We start from the raw sequence: 18501 nt of genomic DNA on the forward strand, positions 1-18501 counted from the left end.
GCAATGGTTTAAAATGTGCATGTATCAAAAGCAAACCAAAAATACAAGAGGTAGCAAACGATACATTACAAGAGGGAAAGTGACGTGTGCATGTTACAAAGGAGTACACAATACAAGTAGAAGTATAATACTGCAATAAATGGCAGACTCTCAAACCACAAGAACACATTGGGAAGGCACTTCTATAGTCATGTAGAACAGAATTTCCTATAATGGAAGGACTTCCTTCAGATAATAGAGAGGGCGTGAATTAAATTTCGCAGTGTCTTTGAAGGAGGAGAGCTTTGAGGTCAGTTTTGAAAGCCTGGGAAGAGGTGGTGGTCCGGAGCTGAGGCGTAAGTGAGTTCCAGATTTCACCGCGTTGCCTGAAAAGGATTGGGCCATCGACCTTTCCTTCTTGAAAGTGGGAGGTTCAAGCAATACATTTTCTGCATTACGTGATGGTCTAGAGCTTCCAGAGAGTTTCAGTTTATTCGCCAGGTAGCGAGGAGAGGAGGATTGCAAGGCTTTGTGGGTGATACAGGCAGTCTTGTAGATCTTGCCTCGATGGGAAGCGAACGGGGAGTGGATAAAATGGGTGTAATGTGTTCGCTTCTTTTGGCCCCATATATGAAACGAGCTGCTGAATGGAGAACAGATTTAAGGGGGGACAGGTGGGATTTGGGGAGGCCAGTAAGGAGAGAGTTGCAGTAGTCCAGTCTGGAGAGAAGGAGCGATTGGCCCAGGGTTTTAAGGTCCTGCTCTGGGAAGAAGCGATGGAAACCCCCAAAGAGGGCGCTGTTGGTATCGAGCAGACTTTGCAATGGAATTTATGTGGGAGAGTAGATTGAGTTTTGTGTCGAGTATGACACCAAGGGATTTTGCGCTGTCGAAAATGATGGGTTTATTGTTAAGTAGATTCATCTGATCTATCCATGATTGAACCGGGGAGGGAGAAAGTGAGGAGGAGGGGAGCGAGGAGTAGGAATTCAGTTTTAGAGGAATTCAGAATCAGTTTATGAGTTAACATCCAGTTTTAAATTGAGTCGAGAGTAGAGTTTAGGATGGAGAGATCGTGAGTCGAGGCAACCTTGAGGTAGATTTGAGTGTCGTCCGCATAGAGATGATAGTGGATCCCGGATTTGCTTGGATTTCCCAATGGTTCTAAATAGAGATTGAACAATGTGGGTGCTAGTATAGACATTAATAAAACGGGGGGTTTTGGGTCTCAGGGATTATTTTTTATGACCACTCAACACTATACTCCCCGGGGGTAACTGAACAAAATACAAATAATAGTGGAGGGTCAGGAACGAAATTTCTAAGGAAACGACTATGTATGAAAACAAGTGGCAGTAGTCCACTAATCAGGATACATCATTCGTGGTTGATGAAAAATACCCATCAGTAGCTCTTCCTTGGCGCCCTTTTCATCATATGGGTTCCTTCTAACCATGAAGGATGGTTTTTTTAGTATGGTCAGTTTCGACAGCACAAGGACCAGTGATAGTCTAACTGGGTCACAGGGAGCTACTGAAAAGCAGTGCGTGGGGGTGTGGTAAAGTGCAAAAAGTGCAGGACAGTGGTATATAAAATTAGATAACCATGAGGAAAAATTATTTATTACAGACCTCAGTGTTTCTAAGAATTAAAAGAGTAGTGCGAGATTGGTAGTTTCACCTAATAGCTACCAACAGGTTGGTCGACATGTTTCAGCAGATTTTTGGATCACAGAGGTATCCACTGCATTCCTCAGGACCTGTATCGCTACTGCTTGTGATGTGTAGAAAAATAAAAAGGAAGTGTTTCACCTGGGTTCTATTGAAGATTCATTCTCCCAGCATTTAGTGCAGGAGAGTACTGCCTCACCTCACCTGGCTCACGGCGCAGGTAATTGAAGCACCGCTCTGTCCGTCGGTACTTCCAGCGTCCCTCTGGCTGTAAGGGGAGGTGCTAGTATAGAGCCTTGAGGAACACCTTGACCTACCGCCAAAGGAGATGAAAGACTATTCGCTGTTTTGATCATTTGGGATCTATCAGAGAGGAAGGAAGCAAACCATTTAAGCACAGTGTCCTCCATGCCCATTCCCTGTTGAAGAGTGTTAAGGAGAGTGTTGTGATTGACAGTGTCAAAGGCTGCAGGAAGGTCAAGAAGAATAAGAAGACAAGACTCCCCAGAATCGAGTATCCGCAGCGCGTCATCAATCACTTGCAGCAGGGCGGTTTCAGTGCTGCAGTTTTGAATGAAGCCGGACTCGAAATTGTCAAGAAGATCATTGTTATGACGTGAGAGTTGTTTCGCTACACATCTTTCAGTGATTTTCGCAAGAAAAGGTAGGTTAGTGATGGGGCGGAAGTTGTTGAGGTCGTTCGCATCAGCAGTGGGTTTTTTAAGCAGAGGGGTGACCTGTCCAGTTTTGAAGGAAACATGAAGGGAGCCTTGACAGAGGGAGAGGTTAACCAAAGAGGTCCAATAGGACAGAGAATAGGTATAGAAGCCAATGGCACTAGTAATGGGGGTCAAGAGAATGGTTGGAGGGCTTTCTTTCGAGGATGCATTTCTGTGGATCTTGTTTTTCATGGTCGCTAATAACTCCTGTATTGGATTTGTAACCTCTTTGTAATTAATGTGATCATTTTTGTAATTTGTAACACAATGTTTCCTTATGTTAAGCGCTAGACCTAGTTTTTTGACCGATGCCCGGTGGAGCTAATTGATAGCTATAGAGGATATGGCCCCCTTGGCCGTCACCTACCCAGCCGGACTTTGGGCAGACCTTCCTTCGTCTTGCCTTCGCTTTGTCCTTCCCACCCCTTTACCCTACCCCCTTTCCCCTTCTATGCTCCATTTTATTAGTTCCCTATGCTTTTTAAATGTTTTTCCGTTGAGACCTAGCTGTTTGGCCGATGCCCGATGGAGTTACCTGATAGCTGTAGAGGAGATGGGCTGTGGACTTCCCCCTCGGCCATCACCTACCCAGCCGGACTTTGGGCAGACTCTACCTTGTCTCTTGACTCTATTTACCTCCTACTCCTATACCCTACCCCCTCTCTTCTAAGCTCCATTTATCTCGTCTTTACGCTCTTGAAATGTTTTTATTGAAACTGATGTAACTGGTAACTGATGTAATTTTGTAACTTTGTGGATCCCTTTGTAAAGCGCTCTGATACCTCCGGGTCTAGCCAGCGCTATATAAAACTCAAATAAAATAAATAAATACAAATAAAAAAATTGACATAATTAGGGGGAGGTATGTGAGGAGTGGAGTGGAGTGGAGGGAAAGGGGAGGAATGTGTGGAGACATTGGAATGAAGGAGGTTTGGGAGGAAGCGAGGGGAGGGTGTTGGATAGGTCCTCTATGCTAGGTGAGGTGGCTGTCAGGGAACGGGCATCTGGTGGAGTGAGGGGGTTTGGGAGATAGGAAAGTTGAAGAAAGGAAGTGGTTCTGCTAGGCCCGAGGGAGGGAAAGAGAAAGGGTTACCAAGGGGGCACAGGGGGTAGCACAGTATTGGGGGAAGGAGAGCGAGGCAATGGGTTTGTGGAGAAATCGGGGTACATAGCGAGGGGAGGAGGAGGAAGAGAAGAGGAGGGAATAAGGGGGACGTAAGGAAAGTTAACTAGGGTGGAAGGTTGGAGGAGAGGTGGACTAAAAAGGGGGGTGGCAGGTAGGGAAAGGGGGAGGAGATGGGGTTGGAATGTGCAGATTGGCCGAGGAGCGGATTAGCTAGAGGTCCAGTTGAAGTGATGAGGGGGGGGGCATACTGTGAGGGGGAAGAATGGGAGAGGAGGGCACAGGGGAGGGGAGGGAAGAGGGTCGGTCTGTGCCTCCCAAGGGTGCATCCTATTGGAGTGTAGGGGGGTCAGGGGCGGAGAGAGGGAGTAATGGGTGGAGCTAAATGAAGAGTCGAGGGACAACCCGGTCGCAGGGAAGAGGTGGTCAAAGAGAGAGAGACAGGTGTACCGTTGTTATAGAGAGAAATAGTGAGGGAGCCGTTACAACACGCAGAGGGGGAGATTTTTAGCTGTATCCCATGAGGGATAGAGGAGGAAGTGACGTTAAGGGAGTTATGTAAGCTGGTGGACCAAGAGGGGATTCCGTGAGTGAAGAAAATGAAATCGTTTTTGAGCCTCCCATAACGACCAGTGTAAAATTGAATGACAAAAAGGGAATCCGGGAAATATTCCATGGTGTTATGCTTGAATCGTTTTGCTGCAGCTTTAGTCAGGTAAGGAGGATAAATGATTTTGTAGCAATTAATTCCAGACTTAACTCGAATGCAGCATTGGAAGCATACTTCTTCGGTCTGGGCACAGGTTCCTAGTTGTTCCATGACCTTATGCCTGCATAATAAAATTAAATATTGAAAGTGCCTTTGGGTCAGCACCTTTTAGTCTTTGCTTTTTTTCAGTGAGTTCATTTCAGGGTCTGGCTTGATGAGTTGTCAGTAAGTAACGTTTTGAATCCGCCTTCTGCATTTCATGTATGCCAATATTGTGGACAGCTAGGAGGCAGGTATAGCAAAAGAAATCGGAAAATATTATTTCCCCATTGTTTGACTTGGAATGGAAGACGCTTTAAGTGGAAGACTGCTAACATTGTAATTGGAAGTATCCTTCATGCATTTTAGAATTTCTGTTCGCTTTATATTGGTGACAAGATTAGAAAGAAGTGTACAGTATTGCTGCTAATAAACAGTGGTAGCATGGAAATAACGCGCTAAGTGGAAAATCCTCCTAGTCACCCCCGCTAGTCAGAGCAGCGCTCAGATTTTCAAATGTTTCCCTTGGCTTTTCACATGCAGGACAATTGGCAGTTCCTCTGCTGCTACTAAGTTCTAGATTACCATTCGCTGCCGATAAATACTCAACTCTTGCTCTGTGCTTCACCATGCCACTATGGATGAGAACCCCATCACCTCTTCATGGTGCACCAGTGACTGTGTGGGTGAGACCCCTGTCGCCCCACTTCATAACTTCCAGTAAAATCGCTAGTACTCCCCGCATTTAGTCATTGACCTTTCACTCACTAAACATGCCAAATATATATATTTTTTTCTTCGGAGTTTTATATAGCGCAAACTAGAACCGAACCGAATCAGTTATCAGAGCACACTCAACATGAACACCAGGTAGGTATATGTTTGAACCCACTACTCTAAATGACTAAATGCCAAGTCACTTGAATTCACCTTGGGCACCTACTACACCCTCAAGGAGCACATTACCAAAACAACACAGATAGCCTGCTACCAGGTCTCTCTTCTTAAGAAAATGAAACTTCCTTCCAGAAAGTGACTCAACTGCTCTTCAACCTCTAGTACTCTGGAAGGTGGTAACACCGTGCTGAATGGCCTCCCACACGCTCACTGGTACCCTTTAGGTATATCCTAGGCGCCCCAGCACGTTTCATCTAGAGCCAGAAGAAATCGAATATCAACCCCATCCTGATGGAACTTCATTATCTCTGCGGCACCATCTGCAAAACCAGCTAGTTCATATACAAACCCACCATGATCATCACCTCTGCTTATTGCATCTCTGGTGAATGTTGGCACAACAGCAGAGGAGTCTCATTTAAGAAAAAGGTAGAGTCTAGAAGACAACCTCCAGAAGGACACACAAAATGGGAGCTGACCCAAACCGGTTCTTTAAAGACAGACCGAGAAAAAACAAGGCAACAGGCCTTTTCCATCTATTCACGCAGGATCTAGAATAATGTCTCTTTCAGAACCCCTTTCAGAGGACTACGGGGCAAGCAGGAGCTACTGGGCCAAACCGTGGTTCAACTATGGATTCTGAGCAACTGGTCCAATTTCTCCTTCAGCACTTGACTTTCAGAGTTGGCAATGGTCCGAGCGATCCAAGGCTCCCTCGGGGGAGGGTGTGGATACAAGGAAATAAGGACAGGCTCACAACTCCAAAATAAGCGCAGCAACAGCAATAATTCATTGTCCAGCCAAATACTCACTTTTATGAAAAAAACATTTTATTTCTACTGCTACCAACACAAAGGAAAAATAGGGCATTCACAAACTACACTGCTTCCCTGAGGTCAGGGCTCTAGTGTTCCTTTAGGCAATCTCCCGGGTCCCACTCCCTCCCCGCTCCTAGCGATGGTGGTTATTCCCCATTTACTATATGCAAAATCCAGGGCATGTCCCACAAGTAGTCTCAAGCGACCATGCTGACTCTATTTTAAAGTCACTCTGCAGCGGAAGCCCCTCCTGGCATATGGCGTTATGGTTCACAAAAGCTGAAGGGCTATGGCCCTCACAGCAGTCTTCAAGTAACGGCTTCTCCTGGCATACGGGGTTGCAGCTCCTCCTTAAGCACAGGCTCCTGCCCGATCGGCACAGTGATGTATATGGCTAAGTTCACGGTGGCACTCCTCTGGCATACTAGGTTCAAGTACTTGGTCCTGCACATAGGAAGGCGACCCAATTGGTGCAGCAGTCGTTTCCTCTCACCTCGCACTGGGAGTCCACTCGACGGGACACCGCACTGGACCTCGCTCCCTCCAATGCTCTCCCCTTACCCGAGTTACCCGAGGGCACACTGGTATTGATAAGCAGGAAAGTGCTGGTGCTCCAGGCTTCAGAATAGTGGTTTTGGATTCCCTGGATGATGTCCCATTACCCTGCAGGGATACCAGCAGACCTTGACCCCTCGTCCTGGTTACAAGCAGAAGTCTTGCTGATCTCCCCTTCCTCACACAGCTCGTTTGTCTTTTTGGCAGGTGGCAATTTTTATTGTCTTCAGCTCCCCTTTGTATAGCCCTTTTCCAGACACCAAATTTGATTTTGAGTCTGAGTCTTTGAAGTTTATTTAGAGGGCCTGCTTCCTGTTGAAGTGCCTACTCCTTTTTCCTCCTGAAAGCAGTCAGTCACAGCAGGAATGACTCCAAATCTGATAGTCCTGCAACACACTCGATGGGAGTGACTTGAGTTCACACCTGGATGTCAGCCACAATGGTATTTGTATCAAAAGGTTAGTCTAAGGCCCCAGCCCTACTTCTTGATTTTCTTTTTAACCCCATCTCCTTCTTGAGTTATGCCCCTGCCCCTTCTTGGTGACCTCTCACTAAATCAAAGAGCACCCTTTGAAATGCACTGGGGAAGCCTGACTCTCCCCTCTCCAGTGTGTGTCCCACCCAGCTTACAGGAAAGTACCAATACACAAATCTGCTTAGGGAAATTCCTCTACCTCCTCATGTTTCACCAAAATGGAACCCAGGGCCCTCCATATATTGTACCATTGACAGGAACCTATACACTCCGTGCATGCATACAGTCTACACACACTGACATCACTGTATCCTACATGTACTGTGCCACTCATAGGCACATTGTGTGAGAAGCTGGGTGTCTGTTGCAGTATCACCCACCCTACTTTTTGCCTAGTTTCTGTTGCAACTTTGACTGAGGTGTACTTGGCCCTGCCAACCAGGCTACCAGTACCAATGTTCTTTCTCTTAAAACTGTACCACAATTGGCACAACTTCAACAGCCCATATAAGTCCCCAGTAAATGGTACCCCTGGTAACAAGGGCATTGGGACTGAGAGGGTCCACTAGGGCTGCAGCATAAACTGTGCCACCCTAGGGACCCCTCACCAAGACCATGCACACTGCCACTGCAGGCTGTGTGTCTCGGTGCCGAGAAAACCAAAGAGGCAACATGGCACACAGCCCTGTGTGAACTAAAAATCGCATAGCCTTAGAACAAGAACTTTTTCTTTGTCACAAGACTCAAATTTACTTCCAGTACTCCATATTTTAATCCATGGTTTTTCCCACGCTATATATGAGATTGTTTTATGAATTTAGCTGGAAGGAAACCAAGTAAAATATTCATGTTTCTTTTCTAATGTTTTCAGTTGCCCCTGATGAAGGGCTGTAGAGCCCAAAATACATTGGGTGGAGAAAGTTTGAGTCTACCCGGTATAAACTGTGAATTGCTACGTGCTCCAGTGAAGGCCTTGATAGGCACGTCTGTGGCATTTGAGATATTGAAATTATGCTGCCATTGTACTGAATGGATTAAACATAGAAGAAGGTTGGAATAAAAATATGGATTAAAACATGGATTACTGGAAGTAATTTGGATTCTTGTGATGAAGAAAAAGTTCTTGTTATAAGGCTGTGCAATATTTAATTGGCGCGTAAGGATGTGCCACGTATTCTTGGATATCACATATTTGTGCTATTAGGGACTGAGCATGATATAAGTCTGCATGCCACAATTGCTATGAACAATTAGAATACTTTGAGTACTATAAGGTGTGCATTCGACCACTTCATTTTGAGACACAGCCTTGTGTGCCATACCCTCATACACTTCATTAGGTATAGGTAAGTCACCCCTACTGCAGGCCTTACACATCTAAGGCAGGGTGCACTATTTCCCATATGTGGACATATCTCCATGAGAGGATATAAATAACCCTGCAAAGTCTGAGCCATTCTTGGATGTTGTAAGTACATAGAGAGTACATTGGGCTGGATAATTGTTATTGCGAGTTGCCTAGCTCCATGATGGCTTCACTGTACTTTAAGACGTTTGGTACCAAACATCTCGTAATACTAAATCCTCACTGATTCCGTCGTTGGATTTATTAATAAATGCACACAGGAAACCCTTTAGAGGGTCCTCTGAAAACCTACCAAGCATTGATGTGGTCTCAGACTCAGTCTAGTTTCAGTCGTCCTGCCACCACCAGACATGTTTCTGTCCTCATGAGGTGAGGGCCAGCACTCTTAAAGGCCAGGAACAAAGCCTGTTCTGGGTGAAGGTGCTTCACAACTCCCCCAGGACAGGATAGCCTTCCGAGGTGGTAAGCTTCAAAGGCAATGCCGCCTTTGAAATGCAACCCAGGCATCTATAGATAATAGAAGATGCCAACCTCCCTTTCCTGCTTCCCTTTGGCAGGAAGAAAGGCGGGAAAATTAGTTGGATGAGGAGATGTACTCCCCTTCAGTCATCATCAACACTAAGGTGTGGCAGGCGATGTGGAACCCTCTCTTGAAAATCCACCATCTTGAGATGGTGGGAAAACACCTATTAGGTCTAGGGAAGTGCCCCTTCCCACAGAAAGTGGTCACTTAGATGGTGCAGACACCCTTAAGGTCGGTAGCCCATTGGCTACTACTGGTTTCCCCCTATAACGCCCCTAAATCTAGTATTTAGGTGGCATCCCTTATTCTTGAACCATAGATTCGATGAACAAGAAGAAGATACGGACAAAGAAGAACTATTACCCAAGAACTGAAGCCCTGCTGCAGAGAAATTGGCGCCAAACCCTGCCTTCTGCCTCAAGGACTCGACAATTGTGGTTGACCTGTCTCGTCCTGAAACTATGAGAATTCCATACCGCAGAGTCCCTCCAGCCTTCGCCAAATCGCCATAAAAGCTCCCTAGGAGTAGAGGCTCTACTCCCCTGCACCAGCAGGCACCGAAGTGCAGACTCTGGACTTACTTGCTGCTTCCCGGTGACTCTAACGCAGCATCCATACCAAAAGTGTTACACAAGCTCCGAAGGATCAGATCTGTCCCTTCACCAAGGTTGGGGACACCAGAACCTACCAGAGCTGTGCTGCACCAATACCGAGGGTACCGGACCTCCTGCACCAAGACGAAGAGTCTTTTCCAGACTCCAACTGCCCAAGAATCAAGTACCCATCAAGGGACATCGAGACCCTTGAGACCCACGTCGTAAGTGGCCCAGCTGTCCCAAAATCGCCACTCCAAGTTGCCTGATCCTGACTGCGAGGACAACTTGACGTACGCTGTCCGGCTGACCTATCTACTCTGCAGCCGGCCTGACCGACCCCGGTAACGATGAACCAGCTGTAGTCCTGAGGTCTTTGTGACCTGCTCCCTTGAGTAGGCCCCCTCAAACGAATCTGTAAGCCCCTTTGAGCATTGTGTTTTCAAATGGTCCCCTCTTCTGTAGTGTACCAGCTACCAACGACCTCAGCATCCTGCTCCCGACCTAATCCGGGACACTCTAGATAATCAACTAGTGGAATATTGGGCCTGACCATGCTAACTACCGAAATCCAAGAGGTGAAACTTGAGTCAACAGTACGATTTTACATGCATTTTTGTCTTTTTCCCCTTTGACTTCAATGGTGCGTAATTGCGCACAAATGTGATAATTTTTGTGAAATCTAAAAATTCATAAATTTAGTACTTACTATAGAACGAAATTCTTGGTCTGAAAAATGATATAAAAATCGATATTTTTGCAAATTGGTGGAATTATTCTTGTGTGTCTCATTTATTGCCTCCGTGAGTACAACAAATGCTTAGCACTACCCTCTGATAAGCCTACCCGCTTGCCCACACTACCACCAATAAAGTGTTAGTAATATCTACTTTTATCTCTGTGAACCAATAAGGGACCCGCTGGACTCTATGCAAGTGTGCTTCATTTTAATGCACTATATAGAGAGCCATCGCCTTATACACATACATCTAAACCAGCACATACATTTAATATGCATTCACTGCACAGCACTACATCCTGTGTGTATTGTACCACTCATAGGCATCCATACATCCAGCACATGCATTTACCATGCACTCCTGCACAGAACTGCATCCTCCATGTATTGTAGCACTCATAGGCACACATACGTCCAGCACATGCATTCACCATGCTCACACTGCTCAGTACTACATTATCCCTGTACTTTACCCTTCCCAGGCTAACATACACCCAGCACAGATACACCACTCATGCACTGCAAAGCACTACACACCAAGCCAATGAAACCCGAGTGTTAGTTAAGCACACAGCATTGGAACTTTAACTGAGTGAGCCTGTAGGCCTCACTCCAGTGGCACTGCTTTAAAAGCACCCATTCCCTCCTGGTCACTACATGCTATGCTACCACAGAGCCTCTCACCACTATGAAGGAAGCGCTTTGGGCTTCGCCCCCGGTCCAACAACAGAGCAATCCGTGAGACAGGCTTATGTCATGGCGAACACACATGGTCTGCGTTTGCCACATTGGGGTCCAGACATCAGTACAGCTAGGCACTCAGGGCAGGGGTGCACATTTGTTACCATGCAGAGGACCTTTCCGTCCCAGCAATCCCTGTATTGATAAGGACCACCCCAATGCTGCTTCAATTTAGGAAAGATTGGAAGGCACACCTCTTATAGGAACAGTACTTCACAATCCACTAACACTCCAATAACCAGTTACCTTTCCTATCACTTATTGTCTGTATGTTTGCCTTTGTCCCTGAACAGTACTCTGCAGACATTTTCGCTCTGTTCCTGCTACTCAAATACCATATGCATAAATCCAAACTGCATACATTTCTGTAGTGAAACTGGCAGCCTCCACAGTATCTAACAGCTACCGTGGTACCACATGTTAGGACAGCAGCCAAACACAGACTTTGAGAGTAGGGACCAGTACACATGCCTTTTCTCTTTCTTGACCATGCAAATGTAAGTGAACAGGGTACTTTTTACGTGCTCCTTTGTACTTTTGTTGGCCATTTGTTTATTCTTTATTTTCCTTTGTGCTGCCTCCCACTGCCCTTTTGTTTCTGTATTGATGTCTGGATTTTTAAACGCTTCAATTTCTAAACTTTTTAATGCTCCTGTTTTAAAAGCTACGGAGAAGCCGCTAACAAGTCACAGTCTAGGCAAGTGAGGAGGTTCTATGTCTTTGTACAGCACCATGCTGCTTCCACTCCTTAATGCAATCTTGCATGAGACAATGAGGCTGGGCAGGTGTGGGTCTGCAGTAGTGCAAAATGTTACTTTGGCTTTTTATGGTAATCCTCCTGCTGTCACGGACTATCTCTGTGTTGTGGGCAACTGTCAGGGGCTCAGAGGCGACTGCACAAGTGCCACCAAACCTTATTTATCCTCTTCTATGGTTTTCTGTCTGCTCCGCAAAGGGCCTGCAATTTCATTGTCCCTTCTGGCATTCACCTGGGAAATGGATGAAACACAGAGGTTGGCTGCAGAAGAATATCTTGTCCCCTCTTCCACTAGTTCCTGCCTCCCCTCTGTGTATATTTGAGTGCTACCATTACGTTGCTCCTTCTAGGGCGCCACGGGAAAACTTTCCCGTCTTCTGCTAGCTCCTGCCTCTCTTTCTTGCCCCTCCGAGGTGCTGTTTTTTTCATTATCCAGCCCACACTGGTTTGCCATGGGGACCTGGAGGAAAAAGAGAGACGGGATGCAAGAGAAGAGCTTGTCCCCCGTTACCGCCCCAACTAAGTCCTGCATTATGGAAGTGCTGGTTTTGCTTAACCAGTTCTGGGATGCCCAAGGATCTCCCTTTCTCCACCGGTTCATGTCTCTTGGAGGTGCCGCTGTTGCCCAGCCCCTTCTGGGATGCTACAGTCACCCAGAGGAAATGTGGAGAACAACTACAGGGAAACATTAATGTATCTAGACATCAACCGGACCCCAAGGTGGTGAGAAAATGGTCCGAGTATGATGTAGCGATAGAACGAGATTTATGACAAATCCTGCCCAGGAATAATTCCCATCTCGTTATTCATCGCTGGCAAAGGCAATTCATCTGGTTTGTTTGTTCAATAGGTCTGACTTTGTTCCAAGTCAGACCCATTGCCTTTTGCAGTGCTTGCTAATTTAGAGATGCTAATACGGAGGACTTTGAACTCCTGTAGTTTAGCGTTCATAATTCAGAAGGGACCACGTTGTCGTGTCGTCATGCCTGACCACAGACAGAGACAGGTCAGGCAAGGAGGAAGCGGAAGGAGGAAGACAGGAAAAGGAGGAGCATATAGGTTGTAAGCCAGTAGCTTCCTGGCAGGGAATAAAGAAGGTTATCCTAGCTGAGCTCTGTGTCCAGTGTCTGATTTGGGCGGGCTAAAGCGTGACAATGGCGACGAGGATGGGATGAGTTTACCCCACACACAACGTTGCGCAGCCCAGCTGAGAAACGGCCCCAACGACAAGCCAGCAGCTCCAGAAGCGCCGCTCCACAAGAAAGAGCGCGAAACGGACCGACGCCCGCATCACTACCCTGGCTCACAGACGCCGTGCTGCCGCTCGAAGGAGCGGGGTGAAGAAGAGCACACAAGAAGGTGCTCGCGTGACAGCGCCTGGTCGCAGAAGAAGCGAAGAGCCCTGCCGAGCGGCGTTGCCGCGGGATCGCGTGACGGAAGACGCGAAGAGCCTTGCAGAGCGGCATCGAGGTGAGCGCGAGTGCCCCAACCCCTCTGAAGCCCGAGAACCACGAGGGTGAGTCCCGCAGTGTATGCGACCGCCGGACGAGTAAAGCGTGGCCTGAAACGCATGGCAGAGACTGTCAGGGCCATAGAACACGGCGGCCATCTTTAAGTCAGGCGCCAGCCCCTACGAAACCCATGCTTCACCTAAGGCGGCCATCTTAACGTCAGGCAATGACCGCGAACAAGCAGAAAAAGCGGGAACAGTACCACTAACCTCACCCACAAGCAAGAGAGAGGCAGCTACAAGTAAAAGACTGCCAACAGCAAGCAAAAGAAAGACAAGCAAGTGAACGATTACAAACTGCTACCAAAGAATACAAAGACAGCATGTCTGATACCGACGCTCAAAGCACTTCTACAAATGGAGGCGCACCCACGCAACCCAACACAACGATGATGCCTCAAGCAGCGCCCGTAGGAGCACCCTTCATGCGACAACCACAGCCGCTGGTGCTGACGCCTGGCAACACCATGGGGCCTGCCTGGAAGACCTGGAGCGAGGACTTCGAAGACTATATGGAAGGGTCCCTGGTACAAGACTCAAAACGCAAGCTGGTTGCACTGCGAAATCTAGCAGGCCAGGAAATAGCACAAATAATCAAAGAAATGCCCGACGCTGCCACCGCCACTTATGACGAAGTGAAAGCTGCCCTTGATCGGCGATTTCTGCACAAACGCAACGTAGATTATGAACGCTACGTGTTCAACCTAGCTTTTCAAGAGAAAGGAGAGTGCATGGGTGATTTCATTACACGCATCAAGAGAATGACGCGTCACTGCGATTTCGAAAATTTCAAAACAGAAGACGCAAAGACACAAAGAACACAAAGAGCATGCTCTTCGGGTGCAGACGCGCAAAAGCATCCGCCCAGGGATGAGCACACATAGGACAAGCAAACATCACCACAGCTCCCGGAAAATGTCACCCAGACGTGAATCACGACACGCAAAGCACACCAAGCCTGCACCTGCCTGCTACCGATGTGGTCAAGACTATCCTCACTCGGGACAATGTCCAGCCATCGGCCAGAGATGTCACCGGTGCGGGAAGGACAATCACTTCGAGATTGCATGCCAAGCCAGACAATCTACCCGAAGGTCTCCCACTCCACGATCTGACACCCGGCATCATGCACGAGCCGTGACGAGAAGAGAGAGCCACTCATCCGACTCATCAGGCTCCAGTATCCACTCGACACACTCTCGACCACGGCGAAGCCGATCCACGAGCATGCCTCGCCCTCATCATCACTCCACGAGATCACGCCAGGCTCACCGTTCCTCGTCCAACAGCTCGTCGTCACTCACCACAGTGTCACAAGACAGTGATGAGTACGTCTGTAGGGTGTTTGACTCATCAACAATGTTACCGGACAGTGATGAATACATTTGCATGGTGGCTGACCCAGACCGGCTAAAACGATATCCAAAACTAGACATTATGATAGGGGACCACCCAGCAAAGTTCGTCCTCGACTCGGGTGCCTCGTTGAACTATATCTGTGCGTTAGAGTACCAAAAGATGAAGACCCGGCCCAAACTGGAGCCAGCGGCAGTTCGCATCTTCACGTGGATGTGCCGGAAACCACTGCCATGCCTCGGTCGGTTTCATACCACACTGACTTTCAAAAACAGGAAAATTCCAGCGTATGTCCATGTCGTGGAAGGACCCGACTTTGCCGACTGCCTGCTCAGTCTGCCAACAGCGGAACAACTGAAATTGGTAGAGCTGTTGTACATGACTGAAGATGCCCCCGACATCGTGGCGAAGTTTCCAAAACTCTTCAAAGGTTTGGGCAAGCTGAATCACTTCAAAGTGAAGCTTCATATCAACGAAAACATTACACCTGTTGCCCAGCACCACAGGAAAGTACCGTTTCACCTACAACAAGCTGTTGATGATGAGCTACAAGACCTTTTGCAAACGGACATCATAGAACGCACGTCCGGACCCACCCCATGGGTATCCCCGGTCGTGGTAGTCCCGAAGAAAGGGCAAGATAACAAAGTCAGGCTATGCGTGGACATGAGAGCGCCTAACACCGCCATTGAGCGTGAACGCCACCCAGGGCCACACATCAGTGATATGATCACGAAACTGAACGGTGCCACAATGTTCTCAAAACTCGACCTGAACAAAGGATACCACCAATTAGAGCTCCATGAACAGTCACGATATATTACAACGTTCACCACGCATCAAGGCCTGTTCCGCTACAAGCGTTTAAATTTTGGCATTTCATCAGCCGCCGAAATCTTCCAGGAAACAATCCGAAAGATCATCCAAGGAATCCCGAACTCGTTCAATTACAGTGACGACCTGCTGGTCTTCGGCAAGGATCAGGTTGAGCACGACACTGCCTTAGACAGAGTGTGCCATGCACTATTGAAGGCAAATCTGACGCTGAATGCCGATAAGTGCGAGTTCCACAAAAACACCCTCAAATTCTATGGACACACTTTCTCAAGTGAAGGAATGACGCCAGACCCCGACAAGGTAGCCGCGCTTGCTGACACTCCGACACCCAGAGACGTGAGTGATCTCCGCCCCTTCCTGGGAATGGCGAGCTACTGCGCGCGGTACATTCGGGACTACGCCACCATCAGTTACCCACTTCGAGAACTGACACGTCAAGGACAACCTTTTGAGTGGTCACGAGCATGTGCCAAAGCCTTCACGGAAATCAAACAAGCTGTTGGTTCTGCCATCAACCTAGCATACTTTGACACGAATAAGAGGACAGAGATCACCGTCGACGCCAGTCCGGTGGGCCTGGGTGCCATTCTAGCCCAATATCGTGACCATTCTGACCAGCGACACATCATTGCATACGCTAGTCGCAACCTCACGGATACGGAAAAGGCGTACTCCCAGCCGGAGAAGGAAAGCCTAGCCGTAGTATGGGCGTGTGAACACTTTCACTTATTCGTGTACGGAAAACACTTTACCATCGTCACCGACCATCAGGCCCTACTCACCATATTTGGCAATCCCAACGCCAAGATGCCACCTCGCATCGAACGGTGGGGTCTAAGGCTCCAAGACTATGTGTACACGATTATCCACAAACCAGGCAAGGCTGAGAACCCAGCAGACTATATGTCTCGTCACCCTTTGCCGAGTGTCACGAATGCCGAATCGCTAGCAGACGACTACATTCATTTCGTCATTGATGCTGCGTGCCCTCCTGCAGTCCCCCTGGAAACTATCCAGAACGCATCTGCCTCAGACGCACTGCTTCAAACTGTCATGACGCACGTGCGCAACAACTCCTGGCGGCATGCCATGAACACCACTCCTGGTTCGGATCCACTCCTGCACGACCTCACGGCGTTTCAATGCGTTCATGAGGAACTGTCCATCAGTGACAACGGCCTTCTCTTGAGAGGGGGGAGGATTGTGATCCCACACAAGCTACGCCAAGGCATTGTCAACCTAGCCCACGAAGGCCACAGAGGCATGAACGCCACAAAGAAGACCCTGAGAGAACGAGTCTGGTTCCCTTCTCTTGACCTAATGGTAGAGACAACCCTAAAGGACTGCATGACGTGTCAACTAGTGAGTCGCGAAGAACCCCCAGCACCACTTCAAATGTCCGAACTGCCAGATGGGGTGTGGAAACAAGTCGCGGTTGATTTCTTTGGACCACTACAATCTGGACAGTACATCATGGTTGTCATGGACGAGTATTCGAGATTTCCCTTCGCACACATGATACCCTCTACCAGAGCAACAGCCGTCATTCCCGTATTGGATGACATCTTCGCAGCGTGGGGCGTTCCTTCAAGAGTCAAGTCCGACAACGGACCCCCGTTCAAAGGCCATGAGTTCGCAGAGTTCGCGAAACACCTTGACTTTAAACATCACAAAATCACCCCACTGTGGCCACAAGCCAATGGCATGGTGGAGCGATTCATGGGAACACTAAAGAGAGCTATCCAACAAGCAGAGGTGACACGCCGAGATGTCCAGCAAACCTTAAACGAGGTACTGAGGGCGTACCGAACCACGCCCCACAACACCACGAATCAGTGCCCGGCCACAATCATGCTGGGGAGAACACCCAGGACAAGAGTACCCATGATAAGCACGACGCCTCAACCACGGACTATCACCGTTGACCACGAAACACTGGTCGACATTGACAGACGGAAGAAACACAAGATGAAGACATATGCAGACTGTCGCCGACACGCCAAAGAGGTCGACATCCGTGAAGGAGACTGGGTCATAGTAAGAGGAGACCGGCGAACGAAAGCGGACAGCCGATATCTGAATCTTCCCCTACAGGTCCACAAGAGGAAAGGAACCATGATTACAGCCAAAGCTGATCATAAGCAAATAACGAGAAACATATCCCACTTCAAAAGACACAATCCTGTGAACAGGCAAGAATCGTCCTCAGGTCAAACCTCAAGTGACCCCGCCAGTCAAAGTGACAGCAACGATGTCCACTACCATCAATCTCCAAGAACGACCAGTGGTCCTGATCGACGCAGTCGAACGCCAGACCGAGAGGCTCGCCCCAGACGCCAGGTGAGGAAACCACGGCGACTCGTCGAAGAAATGTAGCATCACTTCTTTGTACAAAAGGGGGAGATGTCGTGTCGTCATGCCTGACCACAGACAGAGACAGGTCAGGCAAGGAGGAAGCGGAAGGAGGAAGACAGGAAAAGGAGGAGCATATAGGTTGTAAGCCAGTAGCTTCCTGGCAGGGAATAAAGAAGGTTACCCTAGCTGAGCTCTGTGTCCAGTGTCTGATTTGGGCGGGCTAAAGCGTGACACACGTGTATGTCTACACATTAGCTTCATTGAGTTAATGGGCTGTTCTGGCCCTAGAAATACAAATAATCTGAGACCAAGGCCTTGTTAAGCACAGTAATAAGATGGAGCATTTTTTGTGTTAAAAAAAAGAAGGAAAGACCGACTTTTTGAATCTTTGCCGTCTATTTTCCTTGACTCTGTGATGTCTTGCAATTGCGATGTTCCTGCACCATTTTATTCCAAGTGTAATGTAAGCAAAGAGACAGAACTCGAGGCTAAATAATGCGTTATGCTATTCCATCAATCAGGTACAATGCCCAACTAGTGTGAGAATTTGTGTTACTGGTTGAGGGTTTCTGGGCGAAACCCTTCTTGAGCAGGAATCACAATCCTTGTAAAGCTGAAGGCACAAGCATTTTCTAAATTACCCTGCGGTCAACCCTTTCGTAGTTTTTGCACAAAGCAGTCAGGCTTAACTTAGAGGCAATGTGTAAGGTATTTATGCAGCCCTTCAAACAATAATAAAG

The 18501-nt window shown here is 48.0% G+C and overlaps 1 protein-coding gene across 2 annotated transcripts in view; it reads right to left on the reverse strand.

The window, feature by feature from the left end:
* Nucleotides 1-18501, reverse strand: part of LOC144811058 (ataxin-10-like) — a 1101028-nt gene that overhangs the window by 1023898 nt on the left and 58629 nt on the right. The window lies entirely within an intron of this gene.

Source organism: Lissotriton helveticus, chromosome 1_1 (assembly GCF_964261635.1).
Source record: "Lissotriton helveticus chromosome 1_1, aLisHel1.1, whole genome shotgun sequence".
NCBI lineage: Eukaryota > Metazoa > Chordata > Amphibia > Caudata > Salamandridae > Lissotriton > Lissotriton helveticus.